Below are 12,672 nucleotides of genomic sequence, written 5' to 3'. Positions count from 1 at the left end.
GATGATGGAGGATTAATCAGGTTTATTCAATCTCCCCTCCCCTTATTAGTAAAATTGTTGCATGTTAGTCTTCCTTTTTGTTCTCCCTCTATGTTAAACTTTTTCCAAGCATAACATGCCATGTTAAATAATATATACCTGATCTATTTACTTAATATAGACAGGAACAAAACCATACCTCCCCAATGATTTTTAATTTACCACCGTTCTTGTTTGTCATGTGATGTAGTTGTGAAATAAAAGTCTAATATCATGGTAGACCTATGAATCATACCTACACAGCTAAACCCTCACCAGTAGCAGACAATTTTTCTACTTTCTCAGGCAATTTTTTAAAAACCCTGCTTTCTGGAATTCTTTAATTGGAAAACAGATTGCAAATGTTACTTTTTTGTTTCTCCAAGAATTCTCCAACCTGGGTGGACGCCAGGCTGGCATAAGGTACTGGGAGTTGTAGCCCACAACAGTAATGTGTCCAAGTTCTGAAAAGGAGGCAGGGCAAAAGAACTGTGTGAACTGAAGCGTTTACAGAAGAGTGTCCTTACCCCCAACACACATCATCTCATTCTCACTCTGTCCCAGCTGGGCATGTCTGGTGAAAGCTTTCACAATGAGATGGCATGAGAAAATGGAATTACCCCCCCCCCTTTTTTTTTTTTTTTTAAGGTGCTGCATCAGTCAGAGTATTGGAATGGGGAAGATATGGATACAAATCTCCTTTTGCCCGCTCAGTGAGTGACTTTGGGTCAGACACTCTCTTTCTTAGCCTAACTTACCTCATAGGGTTGCTGTGAAGACAAAAATGGGCACTCTGGAAATGTTGCTTTTTCACTACAAATCCAACATGCCATCTTGAGTTCCTTGGAGTAGGGGCATGATACAAATGTGCATGTGTGTATGTGGCTTCAAGTCACATGCCAACTTACGATGATGGTGGAGGTGGTGGGAACCAATACTAAATGTTTTAGGTTGCTACTTTAATAAGTCCTCATTGCAGCCTCAAAACAAACAGGTGGGAGAGCAGATCATTTCCTTTCCTATAAGAAAGATCTGCAAAATACTTAAAGCTGATGAAACCAAGTTGGTTGTATAGAAATGAACTTTCTATACAAACCCATATACCAACCTATAATGAGTAAGATGCTTACTAAAGAATGCTTCAACAGGCTCCTATAGAATTCTGAGTTTAATACAAACACAGATTGGCCTAAAATCTATAAACATGCTCTTGTCCTTTGTTCAAATTCAGTAACTCTACAACAATGCCACACTTGTGCTTGGCTCATTAGTGCAACTATTGTGTAAAGCATGCAAGCTCATGCTACGGACATATACAAACCTGAAGAAAAAGGTCATAGTTTAAACAGATATATGGCCTAACCTAGAAGTCTTCAGTTTTGGTATTCTACACCCAGAATGCACAAAGCTTTGACAATATTAAGACATAGCCACAGGGTTTTAGTTTACTTATTTTGAGATCCTTTCAATAAATGTTTTTAAAGAGAAAATACTGCTGGTATATAAAACTCCATCATAGGTGTTATGGGAATCTTAGCATGGTTAATGGACCATGGGCATCTGGAGTATAACTGACCATTTTAGTCAACTGTACAATAGTTTACAATAGTCAGCATCAGAAATGGTCAGGTTGTACTTTTCTCTAAACTGGGTTAACAAATTAATTTACAAGTCAATCTTATTTAGATTTATCATTTTGCATTTTACATTGGTGCTGAGAAAGATCCAATTGAAACAAACTTTTTATAGGATTGTTGCAAGTGCCTAGAAGGAAAAAAAGCTAATCGCTAAGTTAAAACAAATGCAGGCTTTAAAAAAAGAAACAAAGTCTTGCAGGACAAATTATTTGAAATTTTAGTGAACAATTGGTTCATTTTTTTTACTATTTTTAGAAAACTGACTTATACTAAATAGAAGGGGAATGCAGAAGAAAAAGAAGACTGGTTTGAAACCTGGCACTTGTAATTTCTAGCACGTGCAAGCACAAACAAGGGACATTCATAGCCATAAAACTCACTGGGCTGCAGATCATGTAAATGTACTACAGCAGCTTGTCTGACCATATGACAGTCACTTGAATAGATTGGAATTTGGTTTTATAGAGTTCCTTTGATAATCGAGGCATCACACGGCACTTACAGAACAATGAGTTTAGCAAGCTGATCCTATTATGCACTTAGCAATAGCATCCAGGCAAATCTCGATAGTTAGAATGTGAATTTCATGAAGAATGGGTAGGCAGGGCTTTTTCATGTTTCAGAATTGGAAACTCTGGTTTGGAATCCATCAGGGGGACTGCATAGTGTTTGACAAAGCCTTAGGGCCATCAGCATTTGTGATGATACATTCCTTGTGGGCACAAGCAGACATGGCATTCCTTAAGCTGACTTTATTTTTTGCTGATACAACTATAATCAGTTAATTCAGGCTGAATTTTCTGCCTACATGGGCTAAATAATGTGTCCTTACCTTGATTCCAGTCTTGTTGGAAGGACCAATGTTCCTCTCCTTCCAATGTGAAAACAATTATTTTCTATGTCTGAGGGCTTTAAGGCAATTGCAAAAGAACAACAACAAAAAAAAAACCATCCAATCTACTCCACTGATTTTGGGAAAAACTAGGTTTTTTAAAGGTGTGGTTTGACACACACACCCAAATTGGGATCACAGTGGAATGGCGGGGGGGGGGGGGGACGGGCAAGTTGATGGGTGATCACCGAGGTCAGGGTTAAGAGAATATGTGAATATGCGCATGCATTGCGGTTCCAAAATAAATACAAAACCTTGTAGCTGCTGCAGTCCTGTGACCAGACATGTTGTGGGATGGTGGCCTCTTGCACCACTAACACAGCTAACAAAGCAGACGCAATGCCAAATCATGCTTTACAAGAATTGTAGTAACCAACTCCATCATACCTCTGCTTAGCACAATGCTCACATAAATTGGTCATGAGTAAATGGCATCATTTGCATTCCTTATCTACATTAAGAAAAATGTTAAAATAAAACAGATCTGAGCTACATCATATTAGACACAGATATAATGCAACCATTATTTTTAGTACAATATGTACTAGTGCCAGAACTTTTGGGACTAATTCCAACATAGATAATTATAGTTTGCTTCCCTAAATCCCTCCTTCAGTTCATATATTTAGATACAGAATTTTCTCCCACTGCACACAGTCATGTACCCACTTAGTTTTTCAAAGGATCATTACTTCACAAAAGCAGAAGACAAGATTCCTCCTCCTCACTTACATTTTCACCAGATATCTATCTGCTATGGTTACAAAATAGTGGAGTCAAGTTTGGAATGTTATTTTAAAAATTAATTTGTCAAACCTTAGGTTTGTTTCTCTGGTATCTGATTTACATTACTCATTATTTTTTAAAGAGTAGAATGTTAATAACTTATACTTTTAATTATTAAATAAAAGTTTTAAATTCTTTTAAGCATCAAAAACGATACTCATTTTATGAGTAACTGCTTGTTTCACTAAAAAAAAACCTTTATTATTTCACAAAATGGAGATTTTTATGCCTTTGTTTTCCTTCCCCAAACCCCTAAAAGTATCAAAGGTAGCAATGTAACTTGTAATTCATTCCTTCCATGTTCTGAAAGTGAGTATATGAGAATTAACAGAAAGGCATTTAAAGAGTCACATGATTAGTCTAATTGGTTAAGTGATGAAAATGCCAGTAGAAGCTTCCAAACACCTTTGTACAATGATGGAAAAAGGAGGAGGTAGATTATCTAGGCTTGAGACTCAACATGGCAGATTCATACTCTCCAACTTTTCACAGATGAAAACTGGGACATATGTGGCCAGGTAAGAGAACAGTGTTGCTTAAGGTGGCAAAGGTATAAATGAAGAAGAACACACTAGCTAGGAGGGGCTGCATAATTCAATTGTTTTTGCCAGAGCCGACTTGCAGAGGCAAAATTCTGCCCCATCCTCTTCTTCTTGCTCAGTTAATTGAGCACAAATTATTTCTGCACTTTGAACTCACTTTGTAGCAAGTGAAGTAAGTTATGGGCAAAGGGGGGTAGCAGGAGGAGGTGAGAAAAACACAGGAATTTTTAAAGCTGCTGAAAAAGTAGGACAATGGTGGATCGAACAAGACAATCCCTGCTGAAAGAGACATGGTTCTCCTCCTGACTCACTTTAGACTGAGGGGTTGAGGATCATTTACCATTTGTCATAAAAGCCATTTCTGTCTAGGGCCAGGCAGGCACAGTTAACAACACCACTCCACTTACGTGTTCTTAAGTATTAGAATATCAAGATATTTATTATGGGCGAATGATCAGGCTCTCTGGTAAGCTTTACACAATTTATTATAGGCAATCATACATATGCAATAAATATACATTTCCCTTAGGAAAAAAACACAGACATGTTAACATGTGGGCACATTACTTTTTTCCCCTATCATTGTATGTAAGGCATTATTACATTACAGTGTATTCAAGACTATGGGAAGTAAGATGTTACACTTTCATAAGAACTAAACATTTATCCCTGCATTTCTGTAGCTGGCATCTCTGTAGAGAAACATTACCATCTTAAACTCAGCCATTTATCCATTAAGAAATGCCCCTTCATCTGTTGCAGAACTATGAATCTTAAAACAGGCACCTGTGAATACACAAGCATTCAAGGTATTGCTGTCCTTGAGTATTGCTATATCTAGCAGCATCTCTTGCATATCTATAAACATCTGTACTGGGCATCCACTACATTCAGAATGAGAAATTTATCTATTTAGTGTAACTGTTTCTCTTAGCAGCAGTATCTATTTCCATCAACCTGTCTAGGTTATCATATTGGAGGTGACATTGCATCCTTCTCCCACAGTTGACATTGCAGAACAGTCTGACTGCTCTCTCTTCTTGGCTTACTTTATTTCCTCCTGAGCCTATCAGGTGACATCTCTCGCCCAATGGGCCTTGTTTATATCAATCCTCTCTTCTCCAATCAGGTTGTTGGAGTTAATATAAACAAGCCAGGTGATGTTCTGATTCAGGTGTTTGGCTGCCATCCATCAGCTGAACTGTCAGCATTACCTGTCATGACACCTGTTTACCAGTCATATCTGCTCATATTTTTGCTTATAATCGGTTATGCATTCTGCCTGGAATTAACCTATCTCTAGCCTCTCCATAACACTCACATATTTTTAATACACAGAGCTTTCTACTATATATCTTATGCTCTATAAACTACTGTTTATTTTTCAAGATTTAAATTTGGCAAATTTTAACCCAAATCAGTGCACAGTTTGTATCATTGCCAAACGGCATGAAAGGTATGAACTTTTTTAGCAGTGTTTTTTTAAAAATTCTATAGTTTAGTTACATTTGAACAACAACATTTTGCATGTTTTATTTCATGTGTGTGGGGTTTTTTTATATATCTTTTAAAATTTTTATAAGTTTCATGTATCTCCATGTCCGGAAGCAACCCAAATCTTATTCTGAAGAGCAGGGGACATAGGGACAGCCTGCAGCTGCCTCTCTCTGCACCAGATCAGGGCCACAGCATTTCACCATGCAATGGTTTATCAGAAATTGTCTGATGCCATGGAAACATATTCAGGGGTTAGCCGTATTGGCTATGCAGCCAAAAACAACAAAATCCACAAAACAGCGATACCTTTCTTGGGCCAAGTAAAATGCACAAAATACATCATGCAAGATTTTGAAGCTTCACGGGCTTCTTTATCAGGCACAGATATTAAAAATCATACAGAAGAAGAAAAGTGCCAATGTCACAAGCCTACATTTTATCTCAGATGTTACTTCTGTTACTTTAGATGGTCATAGAATCACAGAATCACCGTTGGAAGGGGCCTCATGGGTCACTGAGTCCAACCACCTGATCAGTGCAAGATCTTCAGTTAACGTATCCCCAGCAAGTAGTTGTCCAGCCTCTTTTTGTAGACATTCAGAGAAGGAGATCCCACCACCTTTCAATCGGTTCTACTGCTATTATTGTCAAGACGTCCCTTTGAATGTTCAATCAAAAACTACTCTCCTGTAAGTTAACACCATTGGACTGGAGGGATATTAATGCAGGTGGAGGCCACTCGGGCAATAATTTCAAATCCATTAGCAGCAGCAAAGTAACTTCCATTGTGTAGCAAAATAACAAAGGAATAAGGTCTGATGCCATGTTGCTTATAATGTAATAAATCCATCATCTCCCACCCACTTTTATTAGATGGATCTTTGAACAAAGGATATGCCTCACTATGCAAGGATACTGGAGTCACCGATATTTACATCTCTACGCATTACATTATCTTTCCTTTTCTACACATTACATTTTCTTCCCTTTTCCCTTCCTTAGCTGTAGAACCTGCAGGAAGTCACTTAATCCAGCTTTTCCAAGACTATTCATTGTTGCTGTTGTTGAGGGCCTTCAAGTTATCCACAACTTAGCCATCCCAGGGCTTTCTTGGCAAGATTTGTACAGAGGAGGTTCACATCCCTCTGACTCTGAGAGAGTGTGACTTGCCTATAGTCACCTCAGTGGGTTTCTATGACTGAATGGGGATTCAAATTCCAGTCTCCTGGAGTCCTAGTCTAATACTCAAACCACCACATGACAATGGCTTTAAAGACTATTCATGGTCAGCATCAATTGCCTTCTCCACCCTTCTAGAAATTACTTGACCTTCCAGAACTGTTCTTTGAGATTTTCCTGTGTTTCCAGCTGGTAAACAAAAAGAGAAGGCAAATTTTAGAATCTGGGTGTAGGGGCTTCATCCTCCTCCCTCCCCATTAAAAGCTGCCTGCTAATACTGTCTTGATAAATTTATGTATCTAATGTTTATGTTCATTTTTATTTTAAAAGCAACGGAACTTCTTTTCACCTTTAAATATTAAAATGCATAAAGATGCTGAAGTGGGAACCATAGCTGATTTGGCTTCACCCAGGAGCTGGACTGTCTTTAGAAACATGAAGCGGTTTGTGAAGGACACCAAATGAAACATTCAGACAAGGCCTATCTTTCTCCATGCATATATAAGCCCGATTTTTTATTGTATATATCTAAGAGATTTTAAAAGCACAAGTAACGGTTTTATACAGTGGATCCTACTTGGCAGAATTAGAAATAAAGTCATACATTTGTGTCACAGTTTCTTACACCAAACTCTTTCTCTGACTAATCTGCTTTACAAAATAAAAATATTTTCTTTCTAGATGACAGAGAACACATAAGTGGTTATAAATATATATGTGGTACATGTGTTGGCATGAGAAACTATAACTACAATAGTATTTTTGTGTCTTTCTGTTCACTCTTTTTTTTAAAAGAGTGATCACATGGCTTGGGAAGACTATATTACTTTATCACATGCTAGCTGTACTAAAACTTTTATGGCTCCCTATGCTCATGAAAATGTGAATTGAAGTGCACTAGTGTTCAACCACTTTCTTGGTATATATAGATAGAAAGCCTGGACTGAAACAGATTATTCTAGACTCTTTCATGCTGTTGTCTACAGATATGTTTTAGAGGGCTATGCTGAGCACTCTTTTATTTCTTTTTTCCCTCTTGGCAAAATGGGTCATCAAAACAGCTTTTCAATTTGTCAGCAGATGCTTTGCATGTTTCATAACTGATGGACTGTACCCTTGGGAAGAGAAAATCAGATTCTTTAGTTTTAAAAAGAGTCAATCTCAAAAATACACACACATATACCTGAAGAGAGATACATTCACACTGATTATCCTAGACCCCTGAACTGTAAAATATCTTTATTAATAATGTATATAGCATATAATGATGTGAAAAAAATACTATTGTACTCTTTTCATCTCTGGTTTGCCCATAGCACCCTTTTCAAAAGAGGCTCATTGCTATCACCCAAAAGGTGCTAGAAGGAAGTCCCATCATCATACCCCCACAATAGATTTGGCAGGGACAGTCTCGATTATTCTTGTGTATTCCAACTCTTTCAGAAGCTTTTAAACTGTCCCAGTTTCTCTTTCCTCCTCTCATTTCTCTCCTTTTTCTTCAGCATATTCCAACTGCTTCAATGTTTTGTTCAAATAACCCAGCAGGTGGCAGAGAGGGAGTGGAATCTTGCCCTTCCCAGTAGGCTCCGGCAAAGCAAACTCTGCAGCTTCTCCTAGCTTATCTGTTCTTACTTCTCAACAACGTTTATCGTCTTGACTTCTCTCTGTTGCTTAGCCACACATGTCTTGGTTTTCATCTGTGAAATGTTAAAGGCTATGCACTAAACATTCCCCAGGTGTTGTCACAGGACCAAGACAGGACCTCTCCTTCTCCATAGTACAATCTCATGGCTCTCCAGTCCCTTTCCTTCTTTAGCTCAAATACTTGCTGTGTGAGAAATGTACTGCTTCTCTAGCTCCAGCTACAAGGTTAACAGCATGTCACTTGGCTCCTAGAAGCCCCAGTAACTTTTAAATGATGCAGACTAGGGATGTTAATATCCTGCTATTTCATCCTCACAAGTAAAGCTGAGTAATTTCCAGAGTTTTCTACACACTGTGGAGAAAATAATTTTTATGCAGTTCTCACCAGATACAAATGCCTTTCTGCATTACAATTATGGGGGGTTGAGCAAAACAAAAAACAAAAACCCATTGGCCAGTATTCTAGATCAGCTATTTGGATATGTAACTATCTTAGTAACATATTACGTAACTAAGTAGCATCCCTGGCCTAATCTCCCCTACTCCACCCCAGCCCCCTAATCCTGAGTTACTGGGCAGCAAATGACAGGGGTTTTGTCTCTTGTTCATGAAGAAGCAACAGACTGATATTCCCACTCTTCTCCTTCCAGTGAGCTCTGTTGTGACAGCCAGAAGCAGTATTCTTGTTGCAATCCCCTCCTTGCACCAGAGATTGCTGGAGGGATAGGGATGGAAATGTCAGTTTGCTATGTCTCAAACGACAGAAGAAAAGGCCCCTTCCATCATTCACGGTGGTGGCTGCTGCCCCACAAAGCAGGTCTGGAAGGACTTTAATGATCCCTGCATATTCTCTACTCTAATGAATATATAGGGATTGTGAGTACAAATCAGTTATTTACGTGTAACTCTGGATTATGTATTTGTAACTGCAATCATGTATTCCAGCCACTGTTTCTAAATAGCCGTGTGTGTGTGTGTGTGTGTGTGTGTGTGTGTGTGTGTGTGTGTGTGTTTGCAAGGCTGCTGGTTTTGTGTGTGTGCAAAATACCCCCCACCTTCTAAAAAGGAACATTGAGCGTAACAAATAAATATTGCTTGTGATGCCAGAAAGTGGAATATTTTGACGCTGATGTTAAAACACAGAAAAGTAGTGGTGTTGTTTTTGCAGCCTGAATTTTATTTTAAATTCTTGGCATGCTAGCAAAGTTGTCTGATCCAGTTCTCAAGTGAAGCAGAGAATAGTGAAACGGGTGGATTTGGCAGGTAAACGTGAGTGCCATGTACTAGGGCACAAAAATATCCACCGCACAGCACTGATATACACATACTGAGAAATAGGTGAAGCCTCAGCCAGAGGGTATGCCACTGCTTTTCAACATCCAGAAAAGTATTATACATTTCTGGCAGCACAGAAGCAATGCTTCCCTTGCCTCCAGTACATAAACCACAGCATACTACTCTTTCCACTCTCAAGCGAATAGGAGTAACATGGGAGCAGTGCAGAGAGGTTTACATTTTCGAACCACCAAATAAAATAAAATAAAATCTCTCATCATGGTCTTGGCTAACTGATCCCTGTTCTGCTTGATTGAAAGGTTTAACGCTCCCAGCTGAACTGGGCAGTAATCTCAGCCACCTGCAAATCTTCAGCTGACACTGACGCACACCAGGCACTATCCTTGAGAAGAATTTGAGAACTGGACAGTTCTCATTTAGCAGTGTGAAAGAAAGCTTTGAAAGAAAGAAAGGAGAATTTTGGTCTGAATCCTTTTGTTAGTCCTGTCTAGAGCATATCCATTGAATTAATGGGATTTACCTTGTGTTCACTATTCAATTGATTTAATAGATCTGCTCAAAGTGAGACCAGGCCAGAGTTAAGCAACAGGATAACTAATTTGCAATATTAAATTTGGTTTGATCATGTGATAGCGCAAGAAATGTAGGAACCCAATCTGCTACTTCTGATGACAAGAGACATCTATTTCAGATGATTAAACATTGTCAGTGGAGTCTTATAATGCCTACTCAAAAGTAAATTGCATTGATTTCTATGGGATTTCCAGGTAAATAGGTATTTCTTTGCAAACCTAGTTTATTGTTGTTCTGTGCTTTCAAGCTATTTCCAATATGTGGCGACCCTCAGGCAAATCTATCATGGGTTTTTGGGAGCTAGTTATACGTGATGCCCAAGATCACCCAGTGGATTTCCACAGCTGAAGAGGGACTTGAATCCTGGTTTCCAGAGACCTAGTCCAATGCTCAAACCACTATGAACCACTGGCTCGTTGGCTAATATATTCTATCCATACTGCAGATGGTTCAGATGTCTATACAGTTATAGATAGACAACACTGATCAACAGTAGATGGGATTTGGACTAGAAACTTCCACCTCTTACCCCATCCTTACAGATCTGTTTGACTGTAATTCTCCTCTTCTTCTGCCAGCATGTCCAATAAACATGGAGAGCCAAGTTGGAAAAGACTATTCTAGCCCATGCTGTTAATCAGAAGACTACACCAGCTCTGCAATGAAGCACATCAGATAGCAAGGAACAGATCTGTAATAGCAAAGTCTGATCACCCAGCATATCTAAACTTGTTTCTGAGTAGCCCTCATCTCTTTCCCAGATATGTAAGATTTGCTGGGAATGAGGTTCCAGTTGCTTCTTAGCTCTTTACAACTCCATCAAAGACAGAAGCAGAACAGAAACTTCCTGTTTCCCATAACACTGCTGTCATTTGCCTAAAGATAGAGGGTTCATTTCCCAATGCTAAAATTGCAAAGAGGTTCCAGAATACTATGGCTCCTTGGCAGCTCCTGTAGAAGACATATTTTCCCAGATACCACAAAAGTTAATAGAGTGACTAGTCTGTGTACAGTTCATGTTAATTCCCCTAGGCTGTTTTGTATACATTTATATCCACCATCTGTATTCCTGATGGTGCAGTGTTTAAATGCCTATACTGCAGCCACTCACTCACAAACCACAAGGTTGTGAGTTCAATACCAGCCAGGGGCTCAGGGTCAACTTAGCCTGGGATCCTTCCAAAGTCACTAAAATGAGTACCCAGCTTGTTGTGGGCAATTAGCTTACACATTGTAAACCGCTTAGGGAGTGCTTAAGTGCACTGATAAGTGGTATAGAAATGTACTTGTTATTGCTGTTCCAAGAATTTTGTTCAGAACATAGGCTTGTTGAAAATTTGGGGAGGGAGGAACTTTGTTTGAGAAATTAAATTCCACCCTTACGACCTGCTGGAGGGTAACAACAATGTAAAACCCCTTGCTGCCACAGTTGATTTAGTAAATCATATTAAGTATTCTGCTACAAATTAAATTTATCTACTAGAAACACTCTTATGTTCTACTTTGACCCAACAATAAATGACTGAATAATCAAAAGTAAATCATTTAAAAAACTGCATCAGAACAGAGTGGAGAACCAGTTCTTTGGCAAAGCCAGATTGGAAGGACTTATTCTTCTTCTTACTACTCCCAAAATCTCACAGCTAGCATAGCAGTTGATATGCTGGATGGGGGATTCCGGGGGGCTGTAGTCCCTAAAATGAACTTGTTGTGATTTTGGCAAGTCACACTCTCTCAGCCTCAAAGGAAGGCAAAGGCAAAACTCCCTTTGCACAAATCTTGTATTACAAAAAACCATGATAGGCATCATGAGTCAGAAAGGACTTGAAGGCACACAACAGCAACAACAGCCTCATAGGGAAAGTAAGCTGTACCTAGGGCTGCCATAATTGTCCACTTTTACCAGGGACAAAATGTAGGACAAATTCAAGACCAAACTGTAGGGCAACTGCAGGACAAAACTCAGCTCAAAATGTAGGACATTTAAGGTCCACCATTTTTCTTCAATGTCCTACATTTTGGGCTGAGTTTTGTCCTGCAGTTGTCCTACAGTTTGGTCTTGAATTTGTTCCACATTTTGTCCCTGGTAAAAGTGGACAATTATGGCAACCCTAGCTGTACCCCAAGGCCCACTGTTTCAAGAAGCCCAAGCATTCAAGACCCACTCCAGCATGTGTAGAAATGCATATCCTGCAACACTTTGCATACAAAAACCAGGGCACATGTGGCCCAACAGCATCAGCATGTGGTAAGGAGGAAGAACACACAAACTAGGAGAAGCTGCTGCAGTTTGTCTTTACCCAAGTCTACTGCCACCACCACCCCATGCTGAATTAATTACCAATTATTTTTGCCCTTTGAACTCAGTTTTCAGCAATTGAAGTAAACAAAGGGAGACAGTGAAGGAGAACAAATAAACTGGGATGTTTTTAAAGAAAGTGAAAAAAGTGGGAAGTCAGAGGATTAATTAAGACTGTTCCTGCCAAATTGGGTCAGTTGCAGGATATGGAAGTTGATTCCTACAGTTATTATTGTTGTTGTTGTTGTTGTTGTTTATTTAAATAGCACTGTAAAATTTACACAGTGCAGTACATAATGCATATACAAA

At 39.0% G+C, this 12,672-nt stretch overlaps 1 long non-coding RNA gene across 1 annotated transcript in view; it reads right to left on the bottom strand.

Moving 5' to 3' along the window:
- Positions 1 to 6,417: 6,417 nt before the first annotated feature.
- LOC149317070 (uncharacterized) overlaps positions 6,418 to 12,672 on the bottom strand; it is a 28,280-nt gene continuing 22,025 nt past the window's right edge. The window contains exon 3 of the long non-coding RNA XR_016280728.1: positions 6,418 to 6,740. This is a non-coding gene — a long non-coding RNA (uncharacterized LOC149317070). The remainder of the gene's footprint in view (positions 6,741 to 12,672) is intronic.

The sequence above is a fragment of the Sceloporus occidentalis genome, unplaced genomic scaffold, assembly GCF_023333645.1.
Source record: "Sceloporus occidentalis isolate IW3139 unplaced genomic scaffold, rSceOcc1.0.p SCAF_3, whole genome shotgun sequence".
In the NCBI taxonomy this organism is placed as follows: domain Eukaryota; kingdom Metazoa; phylum Chordata; class Lepidosauria; order Squamata; family Phrynosomatidae; genus Sceloporus; species Sceloporus occidentalis.
The sequence above is the reverse complement of the archived record's forward strand: the minus strand, read 5'-3'. Positions and strand labels throughout refer to the sequence as shown.